This window comes from Zootermopsis nevadensis, unplaced genomic scaffold (assembly GCF_977971745.1).
Source record: "Zootermopsis nevadensis isolate Lab colony 2312 unplaced genomic scaffold, Znev_1.0 Znev_ptg000024l, whole genome shotgun sequence".
Lineage (NCBI taxonomy): Eukaryota > Metazoa > Arthropoda > Insecta > Blattodea > Termopsidae > Zootermopsis > Zootermopsis nevadensis.
In genome coordinates this window covers 10,598,364-10,611,144 of record NW_028259156.1, presented here as the reverse complement: position 1 = coordinate 10,611,144, position 12,781 = coordinate 10,598,364, and the positions used below count along the sequence as shown (strand labels likewise).

The window sequence follows — 12,781 nt, the reverse complement described above, 5'->3', positions numbered from 1 at the left end:
TGTCATTATGGTACTACCTCTGAACTTTTCTGAAGCAACAGCTTTTGAGTTTGAGAGTGAAGAACGCCTGATTTGAATTGATAATACTGGGGATAGTATAGTTTAATTTTACTTTCATTTCGATAGATTTCTGCTTGGATGCCAAATTCCGTTTTGATGACAATGCAGACTTCAGACAGAAGGATGTCTTTGCATTAAGATATTGGACTCAAGTTGAAGCTGCAAAATTTAATCTCAATTACATTGCACTTGATGGTAAAGACGTATTTGGTTATATTGGGAGTTTGTGGTTATGAAGTTTTGATATATGGTTTTTTTAAACATTTATTTTGGTGTCCAGTAAAAAATTGTTTTGTGGCTTTGGTCTTTACATTCTCGGCCCTTCAGTTGACGGTCCTGTGTTTGGAAATAACTAGCATTGTGAAAGTCACAAAGTTTCAGCAGGATCACTCAAAATAAACATTAATGTTAGAAGTTGTTTCAGGCAGGGCATCCAAACAGTGTGCCTGACATTTTATTTATTCGTAGATACACTGAAGTTATTGCAATGTAAAATAATAAATAACTTGTCATAGATATGTACAAATTATGATTTTATTTTTCATTTATTTTCTATACACAGGTCTGTCAAAAATTCAGGAAATTTAGCTTATAATATAAGTTATAAGGTATATTTTTATAGTTTTACCTGCCAGTGACTTTTATAAGTACATAATTTAGACAATGTTGTAAACCACAAAACTTAAAATACTTAGCAGGTTCTTACAGCATCTTCTGCGGTCACCACTCTTTGTCATTTTCGAACACTACGTAGATAATTTCTTATGATAAGACGCGCTGGATGCTCGATCTATCTCGATCGTGAGACTTTCAATGTGCGTCGTATTGCTGATGTCGGCCATTTGCATCGCTTCTCGAGTTTTGTCGCGGAAAGGTCCCCACCTCTTTGTACTTTTATCATCAGTAGGGCAACACATTTGTCTGAAGATGCATATGTAGCCAAGCATTAAACCCACAACGAGTAATGTGACAACAGCAAGACCTGATATCAGGATTATTATGCTGTCTCCAGCCATTCTTGTAGCTCATTTCTGCCTCTGTTCTGTAAACAATAATGGGGATTAAAAGATATAGAGCACAGATTGGCATATAGTAATTGTAATTTAATGTTAATTAATGAAGTTATAGTGCTTAGTTTATCATTAAGCAAAATGAGAAAGTATTGTCCTGTAAGCAGTGTTGTTCAGTATGGAGTATATACAATACTGTCTAGGCTGTTACTATATGCTAGTTCTATTGCATTTAATTAATTTTAAGGTCCGTAATTCTTAAGAGCCTGAATCTGTATGAAGTTTGCGTTGCTGCAAATGTTATCCACTCTCATGCTATCGTCTTCAAGACTGCCATCTGCCTAATACTGGTACTGGGAACGACCCGTTCTTCAAGTGCCTGAGCACTGCGGGTCCCAACTTTTCATTGGCTCGATCTATAGACATTCGGTAGGACTCCTTGGACGAGGGATCGGCCCGTTGCAAGGCCTCTACCTGTACACAGGACAGCACAACACAGAAAAACGCGGACAAACATCCATGGCTTGAGTGAGATTCGAACCCACGGTCCCAGTGACCGAGCGGCACAAGGCCCACGCCTCAGACCACACGGCCACTGTGGACCCCACTGCCTAATGTCTGCTTCATTTACAATGCACTTCGAGTACGTTGATTTGTAAATGAAACATACAGTTAAGTATGCATAGATCGAATACGAGTATGATGAAAATTCTTGAGAAGCAAATGGCCACATAATCACAAGAGAATTAATACTTGAAAGTAATGAGAACTTAAGTTCTGATCCATTATAAAAGGCCAGAATTTATATTTGTAATTGAAAGTGGGTGGAATGGAGTTTATTAATACTACGGAGATGAACACTTTTCTCATTTCCAGAATGGTTTTCGTTTTGCATATTGATGAGAAATGTTTTTACTTTGACATTATATCAGTACAAATTGGTTCTTCCCCCAAATTAGGATGCCTTTCTTGAGAGAAATTAATTTTCAGTCAGAAAGCGTTATCTCTGCACTCACTTGGCGTCATATTACTGTAGAAGGCTCTTCAACTACAGAGTGTGCATTAGTTTTCATAAAGTCAGTTCTATAGTTTATTCTGTTTAACATTTTCCCAGCTATGAATGAGATATCTCGCTTGAAAAATCTGCATCTATGGAGTGGTCTTTTTTGTGTTCGAAAAGTTCTTTGAAAGAAGTATGACTCGATATCTAGCAACTTATATTTACACACGTATGTATAAGATACGTATGTTATATGAATATTGGTGTATGTTATGTGCTCCCAGAGATCTAAAATTTCTTAGTAATGATGCTAGATGGCAAGTGTCGCTACCATTAGTCAGTTTTTAGAAGTGTTTATAACATGAGTGACGGAAACTTAAATAACAGGGATACGAAAGGAATAAGGGGGTAGGAGGGAAGGAGATGCAGGGACGAAAAAAAACACGAAGGAAGGGTGTAACTGATGAAAACACGCAAAAAGTTGTTCTCCGTTATACGATATTTCAAGGAGCCTTCCCTCTGGTATGAAAATAATAGAAGAAGGTTCTTTAATTCAATAAAAATAAAACTGGTCGTAAATAAGAATTCAGTGACACTATTAACTACAAAAATTATTTACCGTCGAGAAATTGTGAATCGAGTGGAAATGTTGGTAGCCCCTTACACTATCCTAGCACTCACCTTTAGTAATTGAGGAAACCCGTGTAAACCATCAGCCCGTGATTGGCCGGGACTCGAAGCATGTACCTCCTGACTACAGGTCTAAGCATTAACGCTTGATTAAACTCGATCGCCATTATATTCTCCATCGTCTCTCATTTTACACGCTTCTCGGTTATGTTTTCAATTCTGCAATTTGCATTTAGCCATTTTATATTAAACCGCGTTTTTAGTGTTATTTATGATTCATAAACTTGTCTATAAACTTCGTCGTCTTCTCTTTCAAAACCGGTCCATCTCGAAGAAATAAGATAACAGTCGATTAAAGTAAGTGTTCATTTCATGAAAATACGAAGTGTTAATAAAACGATGATACGATGAAGGCAGGGATAAACATTAATTGTTAACAACACTTCCAAAGCCAGAGAATGTTTTATGTCGTCTGAGACACAAAAGGATGCCATAATCTGGAACAGTTCAAACAGACGTGATCCCATTTCGGTGTCTCGTCGCGCAGTTTAATGAAACTGAACCTAGGAGTCCATTCCCTTATCAGGAACGTGTTTGCACCCAAACTACAATTTTCCGAGAGTGCCTAACTTGGTTTAATTTTAAGTGTATCATAAACCCCTCTAGAGGGTCCTTGCTAAATGCCATGGGTGTGAGTGTAAAGGTCAGGACGAGTCTTTAATCGAACGGGTTAATGTATTAACGGAGTATGACCTCTGCGTTTGAAACTTTCCCTGAATAAAATTAGAAAAACTGCTTCCTTAATGTAGGACTAAGGTTTTCACGTTGGTGACTCTGAAGATGACTGTCTTCTGGGTTGTTGCGACGTGTAGTCTGGTAGAAGTTTACCGACGTTTCAGAGCCCCTTGCTGCCTCCATCATCAGGCCCTGATGATGGAGGCAGCAAGGACCTCTGAAACGTCGGTAAATTTCTAACAGACTACACGTCTCAACAACCCAGAAGACAGCAATCTTTGTAATCACCGCTATGAGAACCTCAAATCCTCCTTTTACATTAAATATATTTTTCATGTGTAGCCGCCAGCTTAATTCATTTATTTGAATCATAATCGGTGGTGGGACATACAGAATACATAGAAGAGATGAGAAATGCATGCAAGATTTTAGTTGGAAAAACTGAGGAGAAATGTCCACTTTTAAGACCCGTGGATAGATTCGAGAATGTTATTAAAATGGATCGAAAGAAATATAACGTGAAGTGTAAACTTGTTTCATCTGGCAAAGGACAGAGACCAGTGGCGGAATCTTGTAAACACGGTAATGGACCTTCCGTAGAATTTCTTAACTAACTGAGCGACTATTTGCTTCTATGTGCTCAAAACCTGACAACAGTTTTAGAATTATCTATTGTTTTCGTTAATGTTGTGGTTGTTCTGCTAAATTTTATGTGTTACAACAGAAATGAGCGAAGCATAAATCTCTCCATACACTGATGAAATGTAGGAGGGTCATTAAACATCCAGAATTGATAGACCTCGTGTTAAGTTTATTTTCGATTCTGCACGTGATGCTGATAATTTCCACCCCCGTATTTCCTTTCTTAAGTGGCAGCAAGAAACCATTTGACAAAAACATTCCCTTCTCACTAACTCGTAATTAAAATATCCTAGGAAAGAAAATAAAAGACTAGAACGAATCAAGACTAAGCAAGGAAATAACTAATAAAAGGAAGACAAGAAGGAAGGAGAGAAAAATTAATAAAGATAAAAGTAAACAAATGTTTGAATGATGACTGAAAGTAAGCAAACACATTGGTCGATGGCTCAGCATGGGTTGTATATGTTTTCAATGGCTTTATTTACACATGTCGATCTATTTAGATTCTGAGTCTGTTTCCCATCCAACTTCGCATCTTAATTACAAGCATAAGTGTCGGTAAACAATAACAGGCAGTATTTACTCAAGCTGTAGTTATAAACTGATCGACTGCTCGTTATCTGTAACGAACATCGGGGCCAGAAGTATGGTCCATGTACTGGTGAAAAATACGATAAAAGGAGAACGGAAAAAAATCACTAGTAACATAAATTTGGGTTTGATTCGGGGACCTCGGAAACTATGAATTGGTAAGAAAAAAGTGTCAATCCGTCTGTCCGCATGTTTCATATGCGAAACTATTGAACGGATGTTGCCTAAATTTGGTACCGAAAGAGCTATGCTAAGAATTATCGGATGAATTTAATTTTAGATCGTATCTGTCGAATGTTACCACCACTACTTCGCATGAAGCTCATAGGAAATTTTTATCTTAAGGTTTCTGTAAATCAAACGTGTATAAGACTTCTGATCAGAATGTAGCATCCTAAGACACAAATATGACCAATGCAGCCGAGTGTTTAGCATTCCTGCTTCATACTTGGAAGGTCTTTTGTTCTAATCTTATCTCGGAGACCACTTATTCTTACTCAGGTTTTTTTTGGTTTTGCTAGGTCTTTCCAATGCCGGTATAGTACCTTAAAACAAGCCACGGTCGCTTCCTTCCATATCCATTCAAACTCATTATTTAGTATTAATTATCCTGTAATTCGACGCTAGGAGCCACGGTGGTCTAGCGGTTAGAACGCTGGCCTTGTAATCCTGGGGTCTCGGCTTCGATTCCCGGTGGTGCTCGAATTTATAACTTGTGTTGGGCAAGGCCGTGGTCTAGGCAACACGGAGTTTTCCTCCGGGGGCTTCCCCGGTTTCTCCGTGGCATCCCAACAATTACTCCATTCACACACAGAAGAAGGCAATGGCAAACCACTTCTGGATCATCTGCCAAGAACGTATATGAACAGGTCCCAGTCCGAGAAAAGGATGGAAGGATCCTGTTCATATGGACCTGTCGTCAGACAGAACACTATAAAAAAATTCGACGCTATATAGTCTCAACTACTCACAGCGTCGTTAAACAAATCACAGAAAAACCTTGCCACAGGAAATTAGTGCATACATATGAGATTTGATGTTTCCAAGGCAGTGAAAATGACGATGTTCTGGCTTTTGACGCCTTGTAGATTCGCGGATAGAAACCTACGTCACAACCCAGAAGAACGACATCGTTTTAGTACGCACATGTTCTGAGAGAGAAATATTTTCAATTTAGTGTTGAGCTCAAAGCTTTGACTCTCATCCTTCCCCTCCCGAATCGAGGAATTACTATTTTTGATTGTGTAAACTTTCGCATGATGTAAGCGGAAATGCATCTGAAGGCTTGCGTCTTTCTCTTTTAGTATCTCAATTCCTTGGTTTTGGAATAAAGGCGAATCGGCGCTTGGTGCTGAAATGGATTTTAAGAAAATAGGGTGTGAGGGTATGGAGTTGATTTGTCTGGCCTAGGTTAAGCGGCAGGCTGTTGTGAACACAGTAATGAACCTTAGAGCTCCATACGGGGAATTTATTGACTCGCTGAGCGACTGTGGGCCTCTCCAGAAGGGTTCTGCTCCACGGAGTAAGTTAAACATTCTGTGTTTCTGTGTGTCTCCGCCCAGAAGTGTAAGCAAGGAAATGAATTCCTCGTACGGACTTGTACTGGGTGTCACTACAATCAATAGTACTGCAGGGCCTAATTCACCCCATTCTTGGGTTTATTGAAGGTAGTTAAGCGACAAATTCAAAATTAACTACCAAGAGTTCGCCTTCCTCTTTAGAGTATTTTCTGAGGACATGTAACTGCATTTTGCAGACGTTGTTTTGATGATTCTGCTACAGTAGGTCGTCCTATTTCGAACAATTTGCTTAACTGTAACAGACATATTAAAACAATGTTTCTCAGTCGGTGGTTCTCAAATCATCCATGGCATAATTATGGCATAATTAATATCGATATTCAAATTTTTCTACCTGGAAAAATTATTTAACAGCTACCGATACTTATTTGTTGGTTTCCTATGGTTTATTTAAAAATAGCTGTTTTCTTTCGGTATTTAATGGTGTGACCAGCCGTATGATGAAAAATTAACACGAGTTTTAAAGTCAAGTACTGCGTCCCTCAGAAATGGTGAGGCGAAGCACCCATTAATTCAAAACGTATTTTTCTCGCTACTAAAATTATTTCATAAAGGCCTATCCTTGTGCGTGGTTTTCAAATTAATCTGCAGAGTGGATAGTCATGACGTCTTTTCAAAGTCAATAATACCTACAAGAATATATGCTTTTGTAAACTAATATGTTTAGACGTTTACATTTTTGTCTTCTGGGTTATAACACCGTCTAGTCTTGTTGGTAGTTACGAACGTTTTGGAGAATCATGCTGCATCTATCTTAACTATAACCTAGAAGGCGAAAATCTCGTCGTGAAAACCTCGAATCTCATAATAGTAATAATTTGATTTGTAGACTGTTATTTGTTCTGAGCTATATACAAAAACCCAGCAGACAGTCACCATCTGTCATTTGCACTGTACAATGTAAGATATAGTGCACCAATCCTCGGAAAACCCGCTATTACTGTAACCAGACCGTGAGTCACAGAGGTTGAATGCGCAACATTTCTCTCCAGTGTCAGTTTTGATGGTTGTCAAGAATTCATTCACTGTGGTGAGTGCTGACGTGCGAAAATTGGATTATAAACTGCAAATTGCCCGCAAGAGGAAACAGAAGAGGCAGGCAGTCTCTTCTTTGTTAAAAGACGATTATCTTCTCGAGCCATGCAACCGTAATAGGGTTACCACCTCTCAGATTTATGACTGGAGTTTCCGGAAACTAAATTCCATCGTCTAAATCCTGTCCGATTTTATTATAACCGGAAAATCTCCCTCATTTTTCACACAACTTAAGTCTCATTAGCAAAGTACATTATCTAAACACTTCAGATTTCATACGTTTACATATTACATTATACCTTATTGAGTTTCGTTAAAAATAATTTCACCTTTATTATATTAATGCTCCATCGTCTGAAACCTTCAGACTTGATCTACAAAAAAATATATAATAAATTAATGAGCTACAATTCAAAATTTATCATTTGCGCCGTAACATGGTCCCAAACCAATGGCTCTCGAAATTCTTTTACTGACACAACTGTGGCGTCAATTGCCACCCCACACGTGGTAGCTTTGACCCACTTTGAGTGCTTGTCGTGAAATATCCAAATAAAAGTATCAGAGAAGACGAGGTTCCAATAATTTTTACCTCCTCTCTTTCGTCTTTACATTAACATGATATTTTGAACTTATTAAGGAGCAAGGCTTTACATTGTTCATAAATCACCTAAAACTCATGATTAGATTAATTTTGAGTTTGTACTAGTTGTGGAATAATATTATAATACGCTTAAATATACCCAAGAGGCACCTATAAAATTCTGGATCGCTTTCAGTGGCAATGAACACATTGGTTTATGTACATTTTCAAACTCTGAATTTGTTATTAATGCCAAGAATAATATTTATGAACGTTTGCTACCTGTTGAGAAAGAAATTCTGTTGTGTTTATTTATAATTCTCTATCGACTGAAGCATGTATGCAGGCCAATCGCATATTTCACAGTAAAGAAACTAACTTGGCACAGAAAGTTGCGGGTAAGTGGATTTCTGTTGGGTTGCAGACACCCGGAACTCTTTGAACTGATATTTTAATAAACTTGATGAAGCATGTTTGTGTTATACTAAGTTTTGGATTGAAGTACTTTTAAGATTTTTAGGTTATATATATCCTATCAAAATTTAGTATAACATGCCAGAAAGTGATCTAATAGTCATTAACGGTATCTACAAAATACGTCAGTGACCCGTGCCAGATTGTAATAAATTGTTCAGTCTTCTTCTGTGAAGTCCCACACCTCGTTTATCAATGGGTTTGTGTTCTAAAACCATCTGGGCTATCCTACTTGGTGCCAATTGCAGCAGATGTTCGTGACATTTATTCTTGTATTATTTCCTTTTCATTTAAACTTGTTCAAATAATTACGTATCGCATTGCTATGTACAGAACGTTCTTAAAAACACAACTCTAACTACTAGATACGCACAGAACGACGAAAGCAATGGCAATATTGAATTCTTGCAGACTTATGACGTTGTTGCACCTAACGCACTGCTTGAAATCGGTAAGGTCTTTTTTTTTCCAGATACTTTGTCGCTCGATTAACATTTGTCACAGACAAACGCTTCTTGCGTTCCGAAATTTTGTTACCACTTCCTGTATTGTCTCTATTCGATGACGCTTTGTTAAGACACGCTTTACTAAATGATAGACGATTTCGATGATCAATAATATTCATGAATAAACACGCGTTCTACTCGTGAGTACACCACGTTATCATCTGCGCAGCCTTTGCGCAGATGGTGTGAGCAGCGGCCTAACAACAATCTCGGAGGAGGTTAGGAGAGCCTGTTTATTACACAGGTTGGACCTACTTCTAATTCTATTTGTTGTTGGTTTGCGTTTTAATTGGTACACGTCCCAACATCCATCGCAGAAATTGTATTGCTGTTGGTTCAGTTATCTTTACGTATTTTCTGTTGAGGGCTCAGATTTCATATCCATACCATAACGACGAATACATTTGATAATATTATAATTATAGCCTGCAACTTGTAGTGCCTTACAAGCTAAACAGAATGTGTTCGTGCTTTCATTGGACCAACATTTTTTTTTCTATTCACTTGGAACAGCAGCTTTATCGAGTCTGATTCCCGTATAGATCTGCTACCCTTAGTGGATTTCCATGTAAACCCCTTTCACATAGATGCTTGTTTCCTGTTTCACTCCTAAAGGTATCGTATGTTTCCGTGTCCATCAAGATTAAGGCCAACGTTCTGAACGAGTTCTTTACATTCATTGTTAAGTCAAACCCACGAAAGAAAAAGTGTTTCTCAGCCTTTCCAACGAGTCAACATACTAAATACAGGGCTATTCAAAAAGATTGTTGGGGTTTTAAAAAATCACTACACGTAGTACAATTGAGGTAGGAATACGAATCTTGTTTTATTGTGTAGCAAAACTCTCAAAGTTTTTTTACATGAATTATAAATGCTCAATATGTGCGCCTTCTGTCAATCTGCAGACATCTACACGATAGTCCATTTCTTCCCACACACGCCCCAGCGTGTCAGCGGTGATGTTCAGAATGGCGGCTCTGATACGTACCTTCAGATCCGGGATAGTCGCAGGTAGAGGGAGGACAAATCTTGATCCTTCCCAAATTTCGTGTGGAAGTGCCGTTGAACAATGGTAACGGACCGACTTTGATTATATTCGAGAGTACAAAAAGCCTTCTTCTTACCGTTAGACGCCATATTGCAAAATCTGGCACCTGGCGGCCAATCGCGTAACTACTGGATGGCGGGCGGTACAGAACAAAACTTTGAGAGTTTCTCTATCCACCAGTGTAATGATAATAGTCGTATGTTTAATGCATTGCCCCATAAAAATTCACAAAACCCCGACAATCTTTTTGAATAGCCCTGTATAGTGTATAGTGTAATATCTCAGGGCACACAAGCTTACGAATTTGTCGTCGGCGACACGTAATTGACAGGTACGCATAGAATTAAAATTACTGACATGTCTATTATTATTTCCCAATATAGACGTGACGGAGACCTCCATGATACAAGTCCAACAATTATAGTGACGCAGGATCAGTATTGAGGCCCACTGATCAATAATCCCTTTTAATATGTTGTAAACGTTATTTGATCAAAGAGTACAAAATGAATTCGTCGCTGGCAAGTCCTCTCTGTTTATTTTTATATTTAATCTACGAACTATTGAACTGATTTCAGTTTGAGGGTGTGAATTGACAATTGTCCGAATTTCATTTGAACCAATCGATTGTAATTCCGATTTCATATCAAACTCAAATCGAACTTGACCGATTTCCTCATAACGCCTCGTAATGTCAAAAACTGATAGAGATTTGAAATAATTTTTTGATAGGGTGGAGATTTAACGAAACAGATGCAGTAATAATAGTTTATTGTGTGCATTGTAATGTTCATAGTACGATTACATTAGCAACAATAGACTTCTATCAGCAATATATTAACGTCAGAGTCAACTGACTGACTAAATTTTATACTTATTTTCACCTACAGCCTATTTTATATGTTCTACACACGTATTTGTAAAATATTTAAAAATATACTAATGAGAAGCTTCTGAAGGTACGATATCATTTCCGGATGAGAAGATAATATTAAATTGGATCTTAAAAAAGGAGAGTTATGAGAATGTGTAGTGGATTCAGCTGGCTCTGGCGAGTTCTTATGAGCAAGATAACAAACCTTCCGACATCTATAAAGAACGGGAAATTTCTTAAATAATTGAATATTAAGGTTCATGAATAATGAATTGGAAAAGATATGGAAGGAAGCGGTCATATGATATCTTGAGGTACTATTCTGGCATTTGTCTAGAGAGACTGGTGAAAATCACAAAAGGACTCAGACAGGGTAGCCGAACTCCGGGCCGAGATTTAGTCCGGCCGCGACTTTCGGCTCAAAGACTGCTATTCTGAGGGTTTTTGCGTTTTTCCTCAGTCCTTCAGGCAACTGCCGAGATATTATCTCAAAAGAGACCACGATCTCTTCCTTCCACATCCATCGCACGCCTTAACTTATAATCCTCCTCTCATTCGACACTGTCTAGTCTAAGCAGTTGAAATACATTTTTAAACAACAGACCAGTCAGTCAGGCCAGTGGTATTCAACCTCGTGGGTAAGCGAAGACATCTTAGGGTTACGTGAAATTTAAAATAATATTATTTTATGATAAACACTGAATAATCAGTAATGTAATTATTTAATTTATTTTAAATGTAGATTATATACTATGTGTATAACTTGAATTATACACCAACAACTTTGGGGGTACAAAGTTGAAGAGAAATTATATCTGGGGGTACGCGAACAAAAAAGGTTGATTACCACTGAGTCAGGCTACAGAACACTTGAGTCGAATTTCGCGGTCTAGTAGGTAATAGTTTTAGTCGTATTTCCAAGGCTCCAGGTTGAAACCTCGCCCTGGAGACAGACTGACTTGGCAGTTCTGTTGTAGCCTTCCCCAGGTACGTGTCGGCATGGTACTTTACGATAAGCCACTGCGACTTCTTTCAATATTCTTTCCCGTTCATTGATCTTCCTATCATTCGACGGTATATAGTCTGATCTAACAACAGTGTCGTTAAGTTCGTCACAATTAAATTAAAATCTTTTTTGCTATCTGCCTGTTGTAAAATTGTAATCAGAACTTAACTTAACAATTCAATGAGCGTAACTTCGATTCTCTAGATCTACCTCTGTGCTGAACACAAATAACACATTATTCAGCAACAGTATTATGTAGTTATAGCCGCCTACCACAGCTGCTATCTTATAACTATTGCTTACCACATATTTGACGAAACGGTAACTGTCGACAGGTCTCACGAAAACGCCCGATAGTGGCGCTTGGCTTCTAGTTCGTCAACCAGGCAATGTGCAACTGTTGGTGGTGGCTCAGGGAACCTGCCAACTGACTGCCATTTACACTGGTCTTGCGCATTTCATTCTTCTCTCATTCACGCATCGGCAAAACACTGGATTTTTCGAGGACCGATATCTGGTCTGTCGCACATCGTACCGTACAAATAATTGTGCACAGATATGTTATTATCACTAGCACATCTTTAGCTATCACGGATTAAATCCTCTGGCCTGTTTTGATATAGAAGTTTTAAAGTATAAATGCATTACGTAGCACTCCTTGGACTATATTACCGCCCACACGGAACATTCGGGAAAATGTAAAATATGTACAATGAAAATTTAGGTTTTCTTAGCCCACATATCCGTTTCCAATGATCTGAGGTCTGCCTCTACGTTTATGAAGGATTCCGACAACGAATGCGATACTATCAGGTTTTCTTTCTCGACATAGACGCATCGAATGTCGCAGAAATTTTGCATCTAATTGTGACGTAAAATTTGTTAAAAATTAATTACAGTTTTTATAACAAAATTTTATTACCGGCTTACAAGTTCACGTGTTGATCTAGTCGAATACTATAGATTTTTTTTTAGATTTTTCGAAATGTTTCTAAAACGCCAAAACG

At 38.1% G+C, this 12,781-nt stretch overlaps 1 long non-coding RNA gene across 1 annotated transcript; it reads right to left on the bottom strand.

Annotated features, from left to right (window-relative positions):
* Nucleotides 1-576: 576 nt before the first annotated feature.
* Nucleotides 577-12,312, bottom strand: LOC110831958 (uncharacterized). The gene is made up of 2 exons (XR_002543761.2): nucleotides 12,078-12,312; nucleotides 577-1,102 (listed from the first exon to the last, which is right to left on the bottom strand). It is a non-coding gene; the product is annotated as an uncharacterized LOC110831958 (long non-coding RNA).
* Between the last annotated feature and the right edge of the window lie 469 nt (nucleotides 12,313-12,781).